The sequence below is a fragment of the Saccopteryx leptura genome, chromosome 3 (genome assembly GCF_036850995.1).
Source record: "Saccopteryx leptura isolate mSacLep1 chromosome 3, mSacLep1_pri_phased_curated, whole genome shotgun sequence".
NCBI lineage: Eukaryota > Metazoa > Chordata > Mammalia > Chiroptera > Emballonuridae > Saccopteryx > Saccopteryx leptura.
Genome location: NC_089505.1, coordinates 93,519,787 through 93,536,085, shown reverse-complemented (window position 1 = coordinate 93,536,085; position 16,299 = coordinate 93,519,787). Strand labels below are relative to the sequence as shown.

The 16,299-nt window shown below is 55.1% G+C and overlaps 1 protein-coding gene and 1 long non-coding RNA gene across 4 annotated transcripts in view; one reads left to right on the top strand and one right to left on the bottom strand.

Annotated features, from left to right (window-relative positions):
- The window catches only part of KAZN (kazrin, periplakin interacting protein), a 763,503-nt gene that overhangs the window by 117,570 nt on the left and 629,634 nt on the right, over positions 1–16,299 (bottom strand). The window lies entirely within an intron of this gene.
- Positions 2,454–7,352, top strand: LOC136399669 (uncharacterized). The gene is made up of 3 exons (XR_010750188.1): positions 2,454–2,476; positions 2,819–2,998; positions 7,315–7,352. It is a non-coding gene; the product is annotated as an uncharacterized lncRNA (long non-coding RNA).

The following is a 16,299-nucleotide window of genomic DNA, read 5'->3' as shown; positions in this document are numbered from 1 at the left end:
GACAGAAAGGAAGGGACCACCACTTCTGGAGAAACTGTCCCGGTGCTTGCCCAAGGACAGAAACAGGAAAGATCATCTGTGTATCTTCATGCGGTTTTGGGACAACCAGTGTCCTCACACAGGGGTAGGGGGTGGGGGGTGGGTGGTGAGCAGTGAAAGGGCGGGGTGTCATCAAAGCAGCAGCAGACTCAGCAGGCAGGCCACGGGGCTCTCTTGCCAGCAGTTATGCCCTGCGGGGCGGAGGCCTTACATGCACACAGGCAGGCCAAGCACCAGAATCCGGGAGTGGGGGTGGGTTCTTCCCTAGGGCAAGGGGGTGTGGCATACCCCCTCAGAGGTGGCAAAGGAAGCTGGGGCAGACCCTCCCCTTCTCTGGCGCATCTCTTTTTATTTGCCAGAGCGATGAGTATCTAGTACTTAAAATGCCATTGGTCAGCCTCCCTTGCAATTAGGGTTGTCCATGTGACCCAGTTCTGGCAGGTGAGATGTAGAACCAAGTCCCCTGGGAGGACTGCCCTTGAAGAAAAAAGGGTTTTGCCCTTATTCTGCCTTCTTGCCTGGAAAGTGGACTTGGGCTGGAGCTGCAGTAGCCACTTTGTAACAAGGAGGCAATATGCAGAGAGTAAAAAACACACCTAGGAGGGAAAATACAGCCCGGGGCCTGGACAACACAGCTCAGCCCTACAGCTGCATCAAGACCTGGAGCAGCAGCGGCTGGGCAGGGCTGCCTGGCACTGGGCAGCCTTTGATTTCTCTCTGATTCTGAGTCCGAGTTCAGCTGGTTAAAGGCCAGTAGCCTCTGCAGGTCTGTCCTGTGGTCAGTTGCTGTGGAATCCAGGGAGTGGGAGGAGGAGGAAGTGTGAACAGCAGAGGAATCAACATAGAGCAGAAGGGAGCAGAAGGGAGGTGATTGCTCCTGGCCCTGGGGAAGAGCCCCCAGTGTGTGACAAGCCTTGTTCAGGGGGACTAGGAGACTCCTAGGTCTCCGGAGGAGTCGTAGGTTTGCAGGCCTCGCCTTCTGCAGCCAAGGCCTCAATAATAACAATAATCTTATAATTACCATGTGTCACAATAGCAATTGCTCCTTTACTAATGTTCTTTTAGCACGCACTCTGTGTGCCAGGCTCTGAACTATTTTACACGCCTGAACTAGTTTGAAGTAGGTCTCAGCATCATCCGTCACCCTATTTTACAGACAGGAAAATCGAGGCACAGGAGTTCAGTGACTTGACCAAGGTCATACTGAGTAAAGAGCAGAGCCAGGGTCTGAACTGGGTGACCTTGGCCCAGCACCCAGGCTTCACCCCTGCACTGCATCACTTGCAGGGTGGCGGTGGCAGCGGGGGATGGGGGAGGGACATGGAAGGAGCCCAGGGACTTAGCAGGCTCCTTGGTGGGTGCCAGGGGTGGCAGATGTGCCTCCTAGCAGGGCAGGAGTGTGCTCCTATTTCGTAGTGGAATTGGGTCCCAGTGCGCCAGCCCCTGCCCCTTCTCATGGTGCTCCCGGCCGTCCACCAGGGGCCCGTCCCCAGGCAGCTCCAGGCAAAGGGTGAGACCTCGTTGCCAGCCCATATGTCCCACACAGGCGCTCTGTCTCACTCACACTGCGCACCCAGAGCTCAGCCCGGGACCAGGCTCCTGCAGCATTCCACAACGACGCTCAGCAAGGTGCCTAGGTGGGGGGTGGAGGGGACGGGACGGGGACAGGGACGGGACAGGCAGGTCTGGAGCCAGCCCGCTGGGACTCGCTCCTGACTCCCCCACGTCCCAGCTACCTGACCTTTGGACAAGTGACCTCTGAGTTTATCTGAAAACGGAGCCAGGACCAGTCTCCAAGGCCTGGGGTAAACATTAAACAAAGCAATCATCTAAGTGAAAATACCATGGAAGCTTCCAGATGCGGGTCAAATGTAGCTTGTCATGATCATCATCACAAGAAAGGGCAAGCCTCCCTGCTGTTCTGAAAAAAGGGGCCGGACTCAATAACCGCAAGGCCTTGGCCTTGGGCCTCCTGACTCCGGAGGGACGGCGTACACGGCCCAGGAGGCTGAATGACCACCGGAGGCAGAGGGCACCGGGCATGCTCAGTGGAAGCCACGCTGCGGGAGGTCAGGGAACCCAGGCTGGGAGCAACGGCCCCTGCCTGCCCGTCACAAGTAGATACCTTGATCAACAGCCAAGCACACATCTGTCAAAACTCACCAAACTCAAGCTGGACCCATAAGACCTGTGCATGTCACTGCATGCAAATTATACCTCAAGGGGAAAAAAAAAATCTACATTTGGGGTAACAGATCATAGATTTTCATTAAAAACTCATTTTTTATAACCCTTCCTCCCAAATTCAGGTAAAAAGCCCAGCAGTGCCAGGCCCTCCACAGGACCCCAGTGGAAGGGGAGCCCGGCCAATCTGGAAGTCTCTGGAAGTTTCTGGAAGTCTTCTACCTGTGTACATCAGAACGTTCTAAGTCTTCATGTGCGTTATTTCTCAGTCCTCACAGTAACCACAGGGGGTGTGCCCACTTTGTAGAAGAAACTGAGGCACGGAGACAACATGTGGTTGAACCCAGGTGGTCTGGCCACAGGGCCTTTGCCTGTCCCCACTGAGCAGTATGGTACCCCTTCTCCCGCGAGTACAGCCGCCAGACTGCAGGCTGACCCCCAAGGCAGGCAGAGCCTCCTGCTCCCTCTCAGGGAGCCCTCTGACCCCTCTGGACGGTTCCCACCATTGGCACCCTTTCTCCAGGCAGGGAGGCCCGAGGTCAGGGAGCCCTCTGACCCCTCTGGACGGTTCCCACCATTGGCACCCTTTCTCCAGGCAGGGAGGCCCGAGGTCACAGAACCTCAGCCTCTTGGCCAAAACGACGAGCACTGGAGTGGAGCTGGGAGTGCTGGGTTCTGGAGCAGCAATGTGGCCCTCGGTTCCAGCCCGGCCCAGCCCTGAAGGGACCTCAAAGCTCTGTAAATGGCCGGAGCTGCCGCAGGGAAGTTCAGCCAGGTGGGTCTTGGATGTAAGGTTTGCCTGTGGGGGCTGACAGCTGAGAACCGTGGCCTGGGAAGAGCAGCCTCAGAGGCAGGCCTCCACTGGCCACCCTGGGTCGGGACGGGTGAGGCAAGCCTGGGCATGGCTTCCTTCCGCTCAGTCACCCCCGCAGGGCCAGCCCAGGTGTCCCCTCCTGCCTGGTCCCTGTGTGAGAAACTGCAAACGAACCTCTGTCCCCAATCTCCCCGCAGCCTCTCCTGTCCTTCCCCCTGCCCCACTCTGAGTGGACACAGACACACTTGACCAGAATGGGGCCCGGCAGCAGGCAGGTTAGAGCTAGAACTGTTGTCTGCTGGAGATCTCATGTTCTCTGGGTCCCTTGACTCTGACACTTAAACGTCCTGGGGCTGCTGGGGAGCTATATAGCGATCACCAAATACAGATTCTCAAATAACACCCAGCTACCCCTCACAGGGACTGATCTCAGGGCTGTGCCCAGGCCTGGGAGAGCCGCCTGGGGCTTCATACTGCAGGTGGGGTGGGGGCGGGGGCGGGCACTGCAGGTACTGGGCGACACAGCCTTTGTGTTCTTCTCATATTGCAGTCACTGTTTTCCCCTCTGGGTGCTGTGTAATCTGTTTTGCCCGCAGAGTCAGTGCCAGTGCAGGTGCCGGCCGATAAACGTACCTCATGCCCAGGCTGCCCCAGGCCCCGCTGCCAAGCTGATCCTCTTTTGTGATCTCAGGGGCCCACGGGAGAGCTGTGACCACCCAATTCCTCCTCCCAGGGATCCGATTCTCCCCAGGGACAGCGACATCCTTCATCCTCCCCCACACCAAGCACTGACCCAGCAATGCCTGCCAGGCACCAGGGGTGGGGATGAGTCTCCTGCCCCAGAAGAGTGACGGTCACAGATTTAAATGCGGAGTCGCCAGCCTGACCTGTGGTGGCACAGTGGATAAAGCGTCGACCTGGAACACAGAGGTTGCTAGTTCGAAACCCAGGGCTTGCCTGGTCAAGGCACATATGGGAGTTGATGTTTCCAGCTCCTCCCCACTTCTCTCTCTCTCTCTTTCCTCTCTAAAGTAAATAAATAAAATCTTAAAAAAATAAAATAAAATAAATGCGAGACACCCCAGGGAAGCCGAGGAACTGCAAAGCCCGGACACACAGCTCCCTCATTCTCAGGCAGAACTAAACTCAAGGACCGGTGCTACAGGATGTGGTCCCTGCGAGTGGCCTGGCCCAATCCTTGTAATGTGCCAGTTTGTCACTCGAGGTCCTTCTGTGCGCCCTGCTCTGCAAGCCCAGGAAGGACAGCCTCTGGCAGCCTTTCTGGGGCTGTGGCTTGTGGCCACCACAGCGCTGACTCACGGTCCTTGGCGGTCTGCAAAGATCGCTCTAGTCCTGGAGGAATAGGAACCTCCAAACACACCATCTGGCTGCGGGCGGGAGACACCGGCACTCTCCTGCCACCGGGGTGGTACAGTCCCTGATGGGCAGTGGCAGCAATAATAGCTCAGCCCCAAAGCCCAATGCCCAGGCCTCCTTAGTGGCCTTGAGGAGCCCTCTCCTGTCCACTTGCAGGGCAGGAGGGAAGGAGAAGAAAGGGCCGGCCCTTCTTCAGGGCCTGGCCAGCTGCCTCCTCTGGCCTTTACTGAACACCGTTTCCACTGGAACTCAGAACCAGTGCATTACGGCCAGCTCATCGTGTCAAGTGGGCTGACGGTGGCTGTCCTGGGACATCCTCTCGGCGCAAGGAGGAATCGTATCATTCTTGTCAAGCCAGGTCTCAAAGCCACTGTTCCTCTGGGATGCTGGTTCATCCTACCTTTTCAGTTCTTTGTTATCACCCACTGGATGGAATAGCAGACGTTTCAGTCTAGATGACATCCATGCCTTTTTTTTTTTTTTTACATTTTTTATTTTATTTTAGCGTGAGCACATGCAAAAGAAAGAAAGAGAGACAGCAAGGGAGAGAGATAGAGAGCATCAACCATAGCTGTGGCACCTTAGTTATTCACTGATCGCTTCTCATAATGTGTCTTCACCAGGGGGCTCCAGCCGAGCCAGTGACCCTTTGCTCAAGCCAGCGACCTTGGGCTCAAGTCAGTGACAACTGGATCACTTCAATGATCCTATGCTTAAGCTGGTGACCCTGCCCTCAAGCTGGTGAGCCTGCAGTCAAGCCGGCGACCTCAGGGTTTCGAACCTGGGTCCTCAGAGTCCCAGGTTGACATTCTATCCACTGCACCATCACCTGGTCAGATGCCTCCTGTCTTTTTGACATAACACCTCCTTTTCCCTTTGGCCTGTGATTCAGGGGTGGGAATGTGACCCAGTCTGGCCAATCACAACACTGAGTTTCTCTGCCTGCTGTGACTGGTCCTGGAGAGGAGCATGACTCAAGTCAGTCCAATCAGAGTCAACATTTGGCCCAGGAGCTGCTCTCTTGAATGATGGGCATGATAATGCAGCCTGTAGATGCTGGCGGCCACCTTGCCACTGAGAGGGGAGCGCCAAAAAGACAAAGACTGGATTCAGAAATACCTGTGCCCTGGATCACCCCATACCTGAAGCCAGGCTCTACCCCTGGACACGAGCCAATACATTCTTAAGCCAATTTGAGTAGCATGTTCTATCCCTTGCAACAAAAAAAGAATCCTGACGAACTGCTTCTGTCTGGGACCATTTTCTGGGCACCCAGCACCCCCACAGATGTAAAAGCCACCTGCCATGTGCTAAGCACTCCAAGCTATCGCTCTCCTTCAGAAACTGGATGAGCAAAGTGGACACTGGAATTGGCCTCCGCAAACCAGCGTGTCTCTACCCCCAACAAGTACTTCAATTTTGGCTTCTCTCTGACGACAGTGACCAGTCCCCCTGGCTTGACACCCTGGAAGGCAAGTTATGCCTCAAGGCCATTTACTGACCAAATCAGCCTTTGTCCTCTTCTCCCACCTAAATGGGTCTGACAGTACCAACGGCACAGCCACCAGGCCACTGTCCTTTGCCTGAGAGTCCCAGCTTCCACTTGGGAGTCGACCATGTGTCTGGCAGTGAGCCCCAGCGCACCGAATTCTCTCGCCAAGCCTGTGGGAATGGCGCTAGCCTCTCCATTTTGCACATCAGAGACAGAAGCCATGACTGGTGGCCTGGCCTGTTCAAGGTCACAGGGCTAGTTCAGATGGCATGTTCGGATCCCAACTCACAAGACTGATTGCAAAGCTCATGTTCTGAACCACTGGACAGGGCTCCCAGCCTTAAATGTCATGCTGTACATATTTCTAGAACTACGTTCCAGGACAGAGAGCCCGACAAATGAGCATGGAGAGGGAACTGGGCCTCTCTTCGAACTCTGGTAAACACTGCCGGGTTCCCCGTCCTTGGCTCTTGCAACAAGCTTCTCTCCTCCCCAAGGCCCGGCTCCTAAAGGCCGTATCCAGGAGAGGGACAGCAACCACTGCTTCCCTGCCACCCTCCCCCTGCGTGACTCTCCTCTCTCCTCCCTCCTCCCTCTTTTTCACCACCTGGGGGGAAAATAAACGACCAAAACATGAAGAGGGAAAATGAAAGAGAAGGCCCGGCATTGGTCAGACCTAGGGACTCAGGACAAAGACCATCCGTGCTGCGAGCACAAAGCTCATTGCGAGCGGGAAGGAACCGACGTGACCAGGGCCTTGGCGCTGCTGCGGGGAAAGCCCGGCCCTCACTCTCTCTCCCACCCGGGCCTGAGTCAGCAGCGATCACCCACAGCCTGGGCTTTCTTCTCCACCCATCACCACAATGCACAGGGGATGCAGCTGCCCGTCCCGCTTATCAGGAGAGCGGTTCTCCTGGGTCCAGCTCCTCCTGGAGGGACAGCTACCTTCCTAAAAAGACTGGGGGCAGGCAGACGCGGCTATCCCCACTTTACAAGACAGCCGAAAACTGAAGCCCAGAGGACGGTGTCCGGAATCCGCAACCTTGAGCAGCGCTCGGCCACCGGCCACCGTGACCTGGAAGCCAAGCTGGAAACGTGCTTTGGCCAGAACGTGCTGCTTGGCCTGTCTCACCCATCCAATCAGGGGTTAAATGCACTGAACTGTGTCAGGCTGCTGAGGGCCCCCACAGATGTAAACAATTATGCAGAGAAGCGAAGTGGGCGATCAGGGTCCAGCCAACGGCTCTCCTAATGCAAGGGTGCGACAAGTCTGAAATTCCCGCGTCACAAACGGGGGTGGGGTGGGGGTGGTCAGATCCTGCCTCTGCCCTCGCATTTGACCCCAGCAGGTCATTTCTCTTGTCTCTTTTGGGGAATGGGCAGGTTAATGTCAGGATCCATCTCCCAGGGCCGCTGTGATGTTCTATGAACGACAGGAATAAAGAGGACCGGCACCACATACACCCTCAGCAAACACTGGCAGCAGCTCCGATGCCATCACAGAGGATGCCTGGCCACATGGAGGGGGCGGGAGAGGAAGAGGGCGTCCTGGGCTCCAGCCACCCCAGTCCTCCGCAGTCACCGGTTGGGAGGTGCCCGAGGCCGAAAGGCTGCAGGGACAGCTCACCAATTCATATAACTCACTCCTGATCACTCTCCAGCCCAACTGAGCAGCTGCTCCAGGAAGGAATAAAATATGCTTTGCATACTTTAAATGTTTCACTTATGAAAACTGGCAGGGCTGCTTTTCTAAATCGTTTAGCAATAAAGTCAGTAACAAGAGGCTCTCACCGCCGGAGCCGGGGCCTGGCTGAGGAGCCCGTGGGGGGCGGGGAGGGAGGCAGGCTGGCCGCCAGCGTGGAGCCCACTGGGGCTTCCAGAAGGCGCCATCTGGGATTTTTCAGAGGGGCACTGGGATCACATCCTGGTGTCCTGATATGAAATTGGATCCTCCCTCTGGAAGTCAAGCCCCGAGCTAGCGGGGGCAAAGGGGAGGGCCCTTCCGGCCTGGGACAGTTTCCCACACTCCCAGGGTGCCCCGGATTCCAGCCAATCGAGTTAATTGAAAAATTACCTTGGGCTGAGAAAGAGCAGGCCCCGGCCACAGGGGCCGGGTCACAGGAAACCCTCCTCAGTCCCAGCCTGACTGGACTTAACAACCTGCAGCTGGAAGGCCTGGAGCCGCGCTCAGCATTCCAGGGAGAGAGGGGACGCTCTGCGTGCTGAGCACACGTCCTGCGCAATCCCCAGCCACCCCAAAGACTAAGCCAGGCCCAAGGGCCCACACCTAGGCTGTCATGGGCCACGGTCCCTCGGGCCGCCTGGAGCCCCCTGCAGTGTTTCCTCCCAGGATACTGTTTTGCCACGTGCCACAGGGCCCCCAGACCCAAATGCTAACAATACAACTCAAAGGGAAGCACAGGCCGGCCAGGGGCCCACTGCCTCGCCTGGAACAAGATGGCATTTTCGTGTGCAGGCCACGCACGTGGGGCTGATATTGCTAGCCGAATGCTTTTAACTTCTCAAAGTGCAAAGTGCTCTCCATCATGTTTGCTATCCACCCCCCAACCCCCACCCACCAGGAAGATGACAATGGCGGGTTTTACTGTCCCCACTAAGGACAGTCAGCCCAAGGCCCAAGTGACACAGAGCTCCTTAGGCAGGGAGCCCGGCCGGTTCCCCCACTTAGTCCTACCCTGGCCTTTCTCATCCATCCACACAGACTCGTGGGCACAACCCTGCCTCTCTGGGCTGTTCTGTCCATTCCTGTCCTCCTTGACCCCCCTGCCCCCGGGTCTATTAGAGGGCTGGGTATCTCCAGAGGCCTCCGCGGCCACAGATTCTGAGACTTCCAAGTAGAAGACCAAAGGGGACCCCATAGCCCTGTCCCTCCTCCCACCAGGCTACACACATCAAGACGAAAAATGAACAAACCAATTAGAAAAACCCCTTTCTTTCCCTTGGGGAGTCTCAGCAGTGTGGTCTGTGAGCCAAACGTATAATCAAGACACAGAAAAATGTGGGTTATTCTTTTTGGCGGGAGGAGTGGATGAGGAGAGCAAAATCGCGTCCCTGTCGACAGAACTTCCACCTCCCTTCCTCCCAGCCCCACAGGAAAACGTGACCCTAACCCGGAAGCTGCACACCTGAATTCAGGTTTTGACAAGTACTCGCTGAACACCTTAGATGGAGAGGCAGTGTCGTCCCAGTGGCTGAAAACGCCGCATGGGTGTGGCGCTCTGGGTTTGAGTGCCAACCACTTATTAACCTCTCTGTGCCTCAGTTGCCTCATCTATAAAATGGGACAAAAACAGTACCTATGTGACGGGGCTGTTGTGAGGATTAAATGAGGGACCATGCACACATAGTGACTACATGTAAAGACGAGTGCTCAGCACATGCCAAGAGCCACGTAGGTGCCTGTTCTTTCCCCTCCGGGAGTCTCTGCTTGTGCTTCTGAGACCAGCCCCTGCCCGGCAGTCCTGTCCCGGATCCCCAGGGGGCTTCTCCTGGAACTCCTGACTGGGGCCCCCCAGGTAGAACATTCTTGTCTGAGGGGCGTCTGGAGTGGGGCTCCCACCAGCTGGGTGCGGAGGAAGCGGTCCATGTGGTCCTGACCTGGTGGCCTGGGGCCTGGGAAGCTCCCTCCGTTTTGCTGCCTGCCTCCCTCACCGTCCTCAGTTTATGGACTGAAAAAGGCGGAGAAGTAACTTAATTACTGCTCCGAGCTGCCGCCGCCTTGCCCCCAAACGCTGCCCCTGTCTGTCCAGCCCACTCCACCAACATTTCGCAAAGGTCAAATGCTCATTCCACTCTGCGTGCTGCCTCTTGGGAGAGCACAGGAGAAAACTATTCGAAAAATGTAAATTGGAAAAAGCCTCATGGCTCTCCACCCCCCCACCTCGCCCCCACACAGTCACATGCCTACTCCCACGCAGTACGCAACACGCCGGGCTCACACCCACGCATCCGACAGAACCCACTGCCCAGTTCTTAAAGACAGGTAGGCAGGCAAAGAGGCGAGGTAGAACTTTCAGCAGTGGTGACTGGCCCCTAGGCTGTTTTCCTTGGAGGAATACAAATGACCCTGCCAACCCAGATAAGGAAATCCCTTGTACAGGACAGCATCCTTCCAGGGTTTTTCCGGAGCACCTCCTGACAGGAGCCAGGCCCAAGAAGGGCTTGTTGAGCTGAATTCAGCCAAGGGCACAAGCTTAGGGCAAAGGGTGCCTTAGATCAGGCCAAAGCCCCCCTAGGACAGCACTGTCCCAGCATAGGTGCTTCAAGACCAAACATGCTTTTCCTGGAAGCCTCTCCCCTCTACCATGCCCCTCCCCCCATCCCCTCAAGCACACATAACCAGGAGAAAAGGACACCCAGAAGGGAAGTGTCGGCAGAGATGCTAGATGGGACCGTCTGGATGGAGCAGGTCAAAGGCCCTTTTTTATCCTCCTGAGTTTTTCTCTTCCTGCTCAACTCTCCTGAGCTGAGCTTCTCTAGATCATTCCTCTTTCTTCTCCCCAGTCCACCAACTTCAAGCCTTAGGCTGGGACCGCTTTCTTGACATGTTTGAAATACTGTGGACACTCGCGGCTACTTGAGGGGGCTGGAGAGTAGATATGTGTGTGTGGGGGGGTGCACAGGACTGGCGAGTGAGTGATGTATACACACACACACACACACACACACACACACCGCAGTTTGTGGATGCTTTAAAATTGCCTCCATGGTTGGGCAAAGCAGCAGAAAAATAAAGCCAATTGCAGAAGTGTCCTAAGCAGGAGCAGGTGTTTGCATTGTCACTGGACTTGTAACAAGAAAAGGCCATGTGGGCTTGCTGCCATGTCCCTGTGGAATTGTAGGCTGATCACCAGCCAGGCCATGAGGTCACTTCATCTCCAGCAGTAGATGGTACACAGCTGCAGATGTTTCAGGGGAAAAAAAAACCCCAAAACACACACTGCAAGCTCTGGTTATTCGTCAGACTTCAGCCCCTGGACAAGGCAGCCCAAACCCAGGAGGCCAGAGGACAGGGGGACAGCAGGTGAACAAACAGCATGGACCTCAGCAAAGACCATGGGCAGAGCCCGAGCTTACAGCAAGATCCTTTTCAGAACCATGAAAATTAAGCCCGCGTAGCCCCGCTGCTCAGGAAATTGTCCCTGCTCCTGATCTCTGGACAAAGCTATAAATCTCCTTCCCAATCACGATTTTCTTTGCGTGCACACCTGCAAAAAACTAATTTGGGGGAAGTGAAAAAGAAAAAAAAAACCCAAACCCCAAACCAAAGCTGGCCAGTCCTAGAAGGTAGGCAGCTTACTCAAGTTCAACATTTCCAGGCAGAGAAACTCAATCTCCTTTTCAAATGGTCAGCATTTAACGTATTACTTTTCTTGCCGCTGCCTCCTCTGAAATCCCTCAGCTACATGCAAATGTTCACGGGACCCTCTTGCCAAGCGGTGAGTGCCGTTTATTTGGCCGTGGATGCTGCTTATGGACTCCAAAAGGAGTATGTGAACTTGTCACTGAATGTCTTTGCGTTGCTTTTGGCCTAAGAGCTGTTAGTACAGGGGTGGGTAGGGCAGGGTGGGCTGCAAAAAAAGGGGAATGGAGCCCTCATTCCAGAACTTGTCCTGGCGCAGGCTACTGTGCCCGCCCCACCTGCTCTATAAGCATTCCACGGAGTTTCTGGCTCCCTCTCTCCCTGCTTGTTCCCGGAGGACCTCCTGATGCCTTGAGGCTCCTGCTGAGTCCTCTTAAATAAACATCAGGAAAGCCTGGAACACACACAGCTCAGACCGGGATCATTCTCTCCTTTGACGTGCAAGGAAAGATTTTGGCTCCAGCAGCTCTATCCACTTTACAAAGGGTTCCCGGTGGGGGACGAGAAATCTAAGGCTGGTCAGGCTGGGTGGATCAAAGCAAGATGTCCCTATTCTCCACTCCTCCCCAGCACCATCTGCTCCATCCAGGCTGGGAGGAAAGACAGCTGGGGAAACAAAGCTGGTGCTGGAAGCCGCCATAGCTGTCTTCTCTTGTCCGAGGAGTTATGTCGAGGAAACAGATTGAGTGGGTAAGAGCCTCAAATGGTAGGACGCGGGCCAGAAGAGGGATGCTACAGTGAGATTGATTTTTGGCTCAATAGAAGGGTAAGTGAATGCTTAAAATGAATCAGAAATTGCAGGGGCTGCCTGGAGAGGAAGTGAGTTCCAATCCCGGACCTGATGGCATGCAAGCTCAAGGGGAACACCTTTACGGGGCGTTATGAGTCAATTAGTCTTCCTTGCACCACATTCCCTAAGTAACTACTTTCCCACAGCCCCTGGGAAGAAGCAGCTGATACCCCAGGTACCCTGGCAGGGTGGTCACTTGATCCAGGTTCTGCCAAACCACTGGTTAGGCAAGGACCAATCAGGGTCTCTGTCTCCCACGCACTGAGGAGACTGAAAAGCTATATGCCAGGCCAGGGGGCCACTGGCAGAGGAGGACAGCCAGTGAGAATCCCTGAGGGGAGACTGGAGGGAGGCGGGATGGGGAGAGAGGGCATGACCCCAGGCTCCCTCCCTGTGCTCCTGTTTGAACCCTGTGTGGCTGGTGTTAGACATCTTGAGGTTGCCTGCTGTGACCTTACAATGAGCCTTCCTTTGACTTGAGCTTCCCTGGCTGGGAAGGCTGCAGTGGGGTGCAGGGCCCTCCCTGGGGGACAGCCAGGCCGTGAAGGGGATCAAGCCCTAGGACTTCCCCCAGCCACCTCGCACTCCCTCTGGCTCTGGGGTCACGCACAGCCTGTGTGTGCCACCCACATGTACCTCCTGCCCGGCACAGAGCCCAGACCCTGACTGTGTACCGCAGAGAACAAAGCTCAGTCATGGCCAAGACTGCCAGTACCCCAAACAGGCAGGAAAGTGTGTGGTGGGCACAGACCCTGGAGTGCATCCTCCACCCTGTGGAAAGGCACCTCCCTTACTGCCAACGCCAATGCAGACTTCGTGCTTAATAAACATCGTATTACTATGTGCAACCCAGGTAACAAAACAGTAGCTCCACTTATTAAGCACCTACGAAGTGCAGCCGAGCCCTGCAGTGTGGGTTCCATCACCCCACTTTGGAAGGTGAGGAACCCGAGGCTCAGGAAGATTTATTTAGCAGCCTGGCCGGGAACCCGGTGTGGGCGTCCCTCAACTCTCACGTCTCCGACACAGCACGGCCAGACGCCCGCCCGAGTGGGCGAGCAGAGCCCCGGCAGACGCTACTACCTCCAGGAACTTCCCCCCCACACACACACACACAAAACTTCACCTTGCCCCAAGGGCTTTTATCTCCTACCGATCGTTAACTTGGGTTTGTCCAATGCAGGACTGGTCACCTCCTATCACTACAGCACCCATTTTGGTGTAAAGCTAATACAGGGGATGTTTACTGAGTACCTACTATGTGCCCAGCACTATGCCCAGATCACCTCCTTTGACCTCCACAAAACCCCTACCAGATAGGGACAGCATCCCAATTTACAGATGAAGACACCGAGGCTCAGAGCGGTTAAAGCAGCTTGGAACGAGTAGCACCCGAGCAGCCTGGCTCCACAGCCCTGAGCATCTGGTACCCAGTCTCCAATGTCCCCCGCATTCAGAGCCCTGGGTCTAGTACTTGTCTCAGTGTGGGAGCTCACTCTCCTCCACATGAAATGGGGAGCCAGCAGCTGCGCCCTAAACGACCCCAGGCTCAGAGGCAAGCCACCTGTGCCCTTCGGCTGAATTCCTACTTCCCAGGCTGCCCACCCCCTGTCCTGCTGATAGAAGGCTGAAGCTGCCTGCTGGGTATAGATTCGGGGCATATGCAGGGGGTCAATCAGTGGTTTCCAGGGAGAGGGCCAAGCTCCAGATGCAGCCAGAACACTTGACTCCCTCCGGGAAGGCTGGGAGAAGCCAGGTGCCGTCCACAGTGCCCGAAGCACCAGCTGCTGCGCTGATCTGGGTGTGCTCAGCCAGTGTGCACGGCCGGCCATGGGGATGTGTATCAGGAGGCCGGTCGCTGCGCACATTTATGCCAGCCCGGGAGGGAGCAGGCACCCTGGGGTTGGGGTGCTCAAATCAACCCCTCCCGGGCCTCCCACTCAGGAAACCAACAAGTCACCAGGGGCAGGTGTGATAAAAGGAGCATAAACAAAGAGATGGGAGGGAAAGGAGGTGTTGGTGTTACTTGTGGCCAGGAGAGTGCAGAGGAATCCAAGAGGTGGCAACTGTTCGTCTGGTCCTTAGAAGGAAAAGAGCAGAAAGAACAGATAATTAAAGAGAGAAAACTCCTCCACAAGGATCTAGAACAGGGTCTGGTCCATAGCAGGTGCTCAAGAAAATCTGCAGCCTGACCAGACAGTGGCACAGAGGATAGAGCATCGGACTGGGATGCAGAGGACCCAGGTTTGAGACCCCCAAGGTCACCAGCTTGAGCGCGGGCTCATCTGGTTTGAGCAAAAGCTCACCAGCTTGGACCCAAGGTCGCTGGCTCGAGCAAGGGGTTACTCGGTCTGCTGAAGGCCCGCGGTCAAGGCACATATGAGAAAGCAATCAATGAACAACTAAGGTGTCAAAACGAAAAACTGATGATTGATGCTTCTCATCTCTCTCTGTTCCTGTCTGTCTGTCCCTATCTATCCCTCTCTCTGACTCTATCTCTGTCCCTGTATAAAAAAAAAAAGAAAAAAGAAAATCTGCAAAATAATGACAGGGTCTACATCTGAGGCTTTGCTTTAAATCCTACAATATCTAGCCAGGGTCACAAACTCACGGTTGCTGAAGGAATCATCACCACATTCTGCAGGGGACAGACAGTTCCTGCATCTGCTCACAGCTGCTCTTCTCAGAGATGAACATTCTTTTGGGAAAAACCCCTTTTTAAGTCTGTGTGTTTCCCTAAAGGTTCACACCCCAACCTTTCCCAGAGAAGGGCACATGACTTGGGCCAGGTCAATCGATGCATTCCATACTATTGGAACAGGTGATTGATTCAGAGCTGTCACCTGATTAAAGCTAAGCCAGTGAGAGTCAGCCCTGGGATTTCTGCTGGATATACTGGGACTGAAGCACTCTCCCTACACTGGAATCCTAGAAAGGTCAAGTTCACTTAGACTTGTTAGGCCGCTTTTGCCACCAGAAAGGATAAAACTCAAGCAGATGAAAGGGCAGTTGGGGGATGACATCCAGGAAGCCCCCGGATGCAGCTATGCCCTACCTCTGATCATTTCAGTTACAGGAGCTACTCGTTTCTCTTTTTATGAGTCAGTTCTAGTTGTGCTTCTAACAGCTGCAACTCAAATAGCCCCGTAACTACATGACTGCCTGAGTAGGTGGTAGGAAAGTGGGGAGTGCAAACAATACAAAGTTAGTTTTTCCATTAATGAACAGTTACTGTGCCCTAAGCACAGACCTCTCTGAACCTCAGGTTCCAACCCCAAATGATGGAGATCACACCTCCCTACCTCTCCTCAGGGGTGAACAGGAGAGTCCCTGGACCCTCCTATGACCTCTGCTATCTTTAACGTGCTGAGGCCAAGGGCAGCAGAAAACCTGAAGCTCTCAGGGACACGTGTGCAGAACTTATGCATACCTAAGCCTCTGGCTGGAGTTCACAGACCTGCCCCAAGACCCTCCCACTTCCCAAGGGCCCAGTCCAGGGTGGCAGCCACAGGAAACCCCCACCAGGGCTGGGACCTAGACAGAAGGGGTATGCCTGTCACCTCTGAGTCCCTCTGTTATGCCTCACTTCTGACTCTGCCATGCCACAGGTCAGGACAGACACAGACGCCGCAGGCTTGACTGACTGCCGCAGGGACAGGAAAGCAGTGGCAAGTACAGGCTCCAGCTGGACTCTTGGGTTGCAGGTTGTCTCTCTTAATTGCTGGCTTTATGGACTGGGTCAAGTTTCTCAACCTCCCTGTGTCTCAGTTACTTCATCTGTAAAATGGGGTGATTAAGTACCGAATTTATTGGGGTTGCTTAATGCAGATCCTTAAATCAAGTTCCCCTGCGTCACTGTCACCCCGAGTGCACAAAAGTGACGTCAAACCTTATAGGGGCCGTGTAAGGTGATGTGGTGGATGGAGAAACACAAGAGTCCCTCTAAGTGCACAACTACCCAGAACACGGGTTCGCCCACCTGGTAAACGGCAAGTCTCTGAAACGGACCCGGTGAACTGGGAGGCCAGCGGCACCCCAGAAATCAAGCTCACTGCCAGTAGACAGGACCAGCGAGTCAGCCCAGGAAGAGGAAGGCGAGGCTGGCTCGGGCACAGCGAGAGGGCAGGGCTCTGCCCCAGAGGTCATCAGAGTTAAATCCAGTCACCTCAGCGAGGTCACACAATGACACATGGCCTTTGAGGAAGTCCCTGGAACCTAAG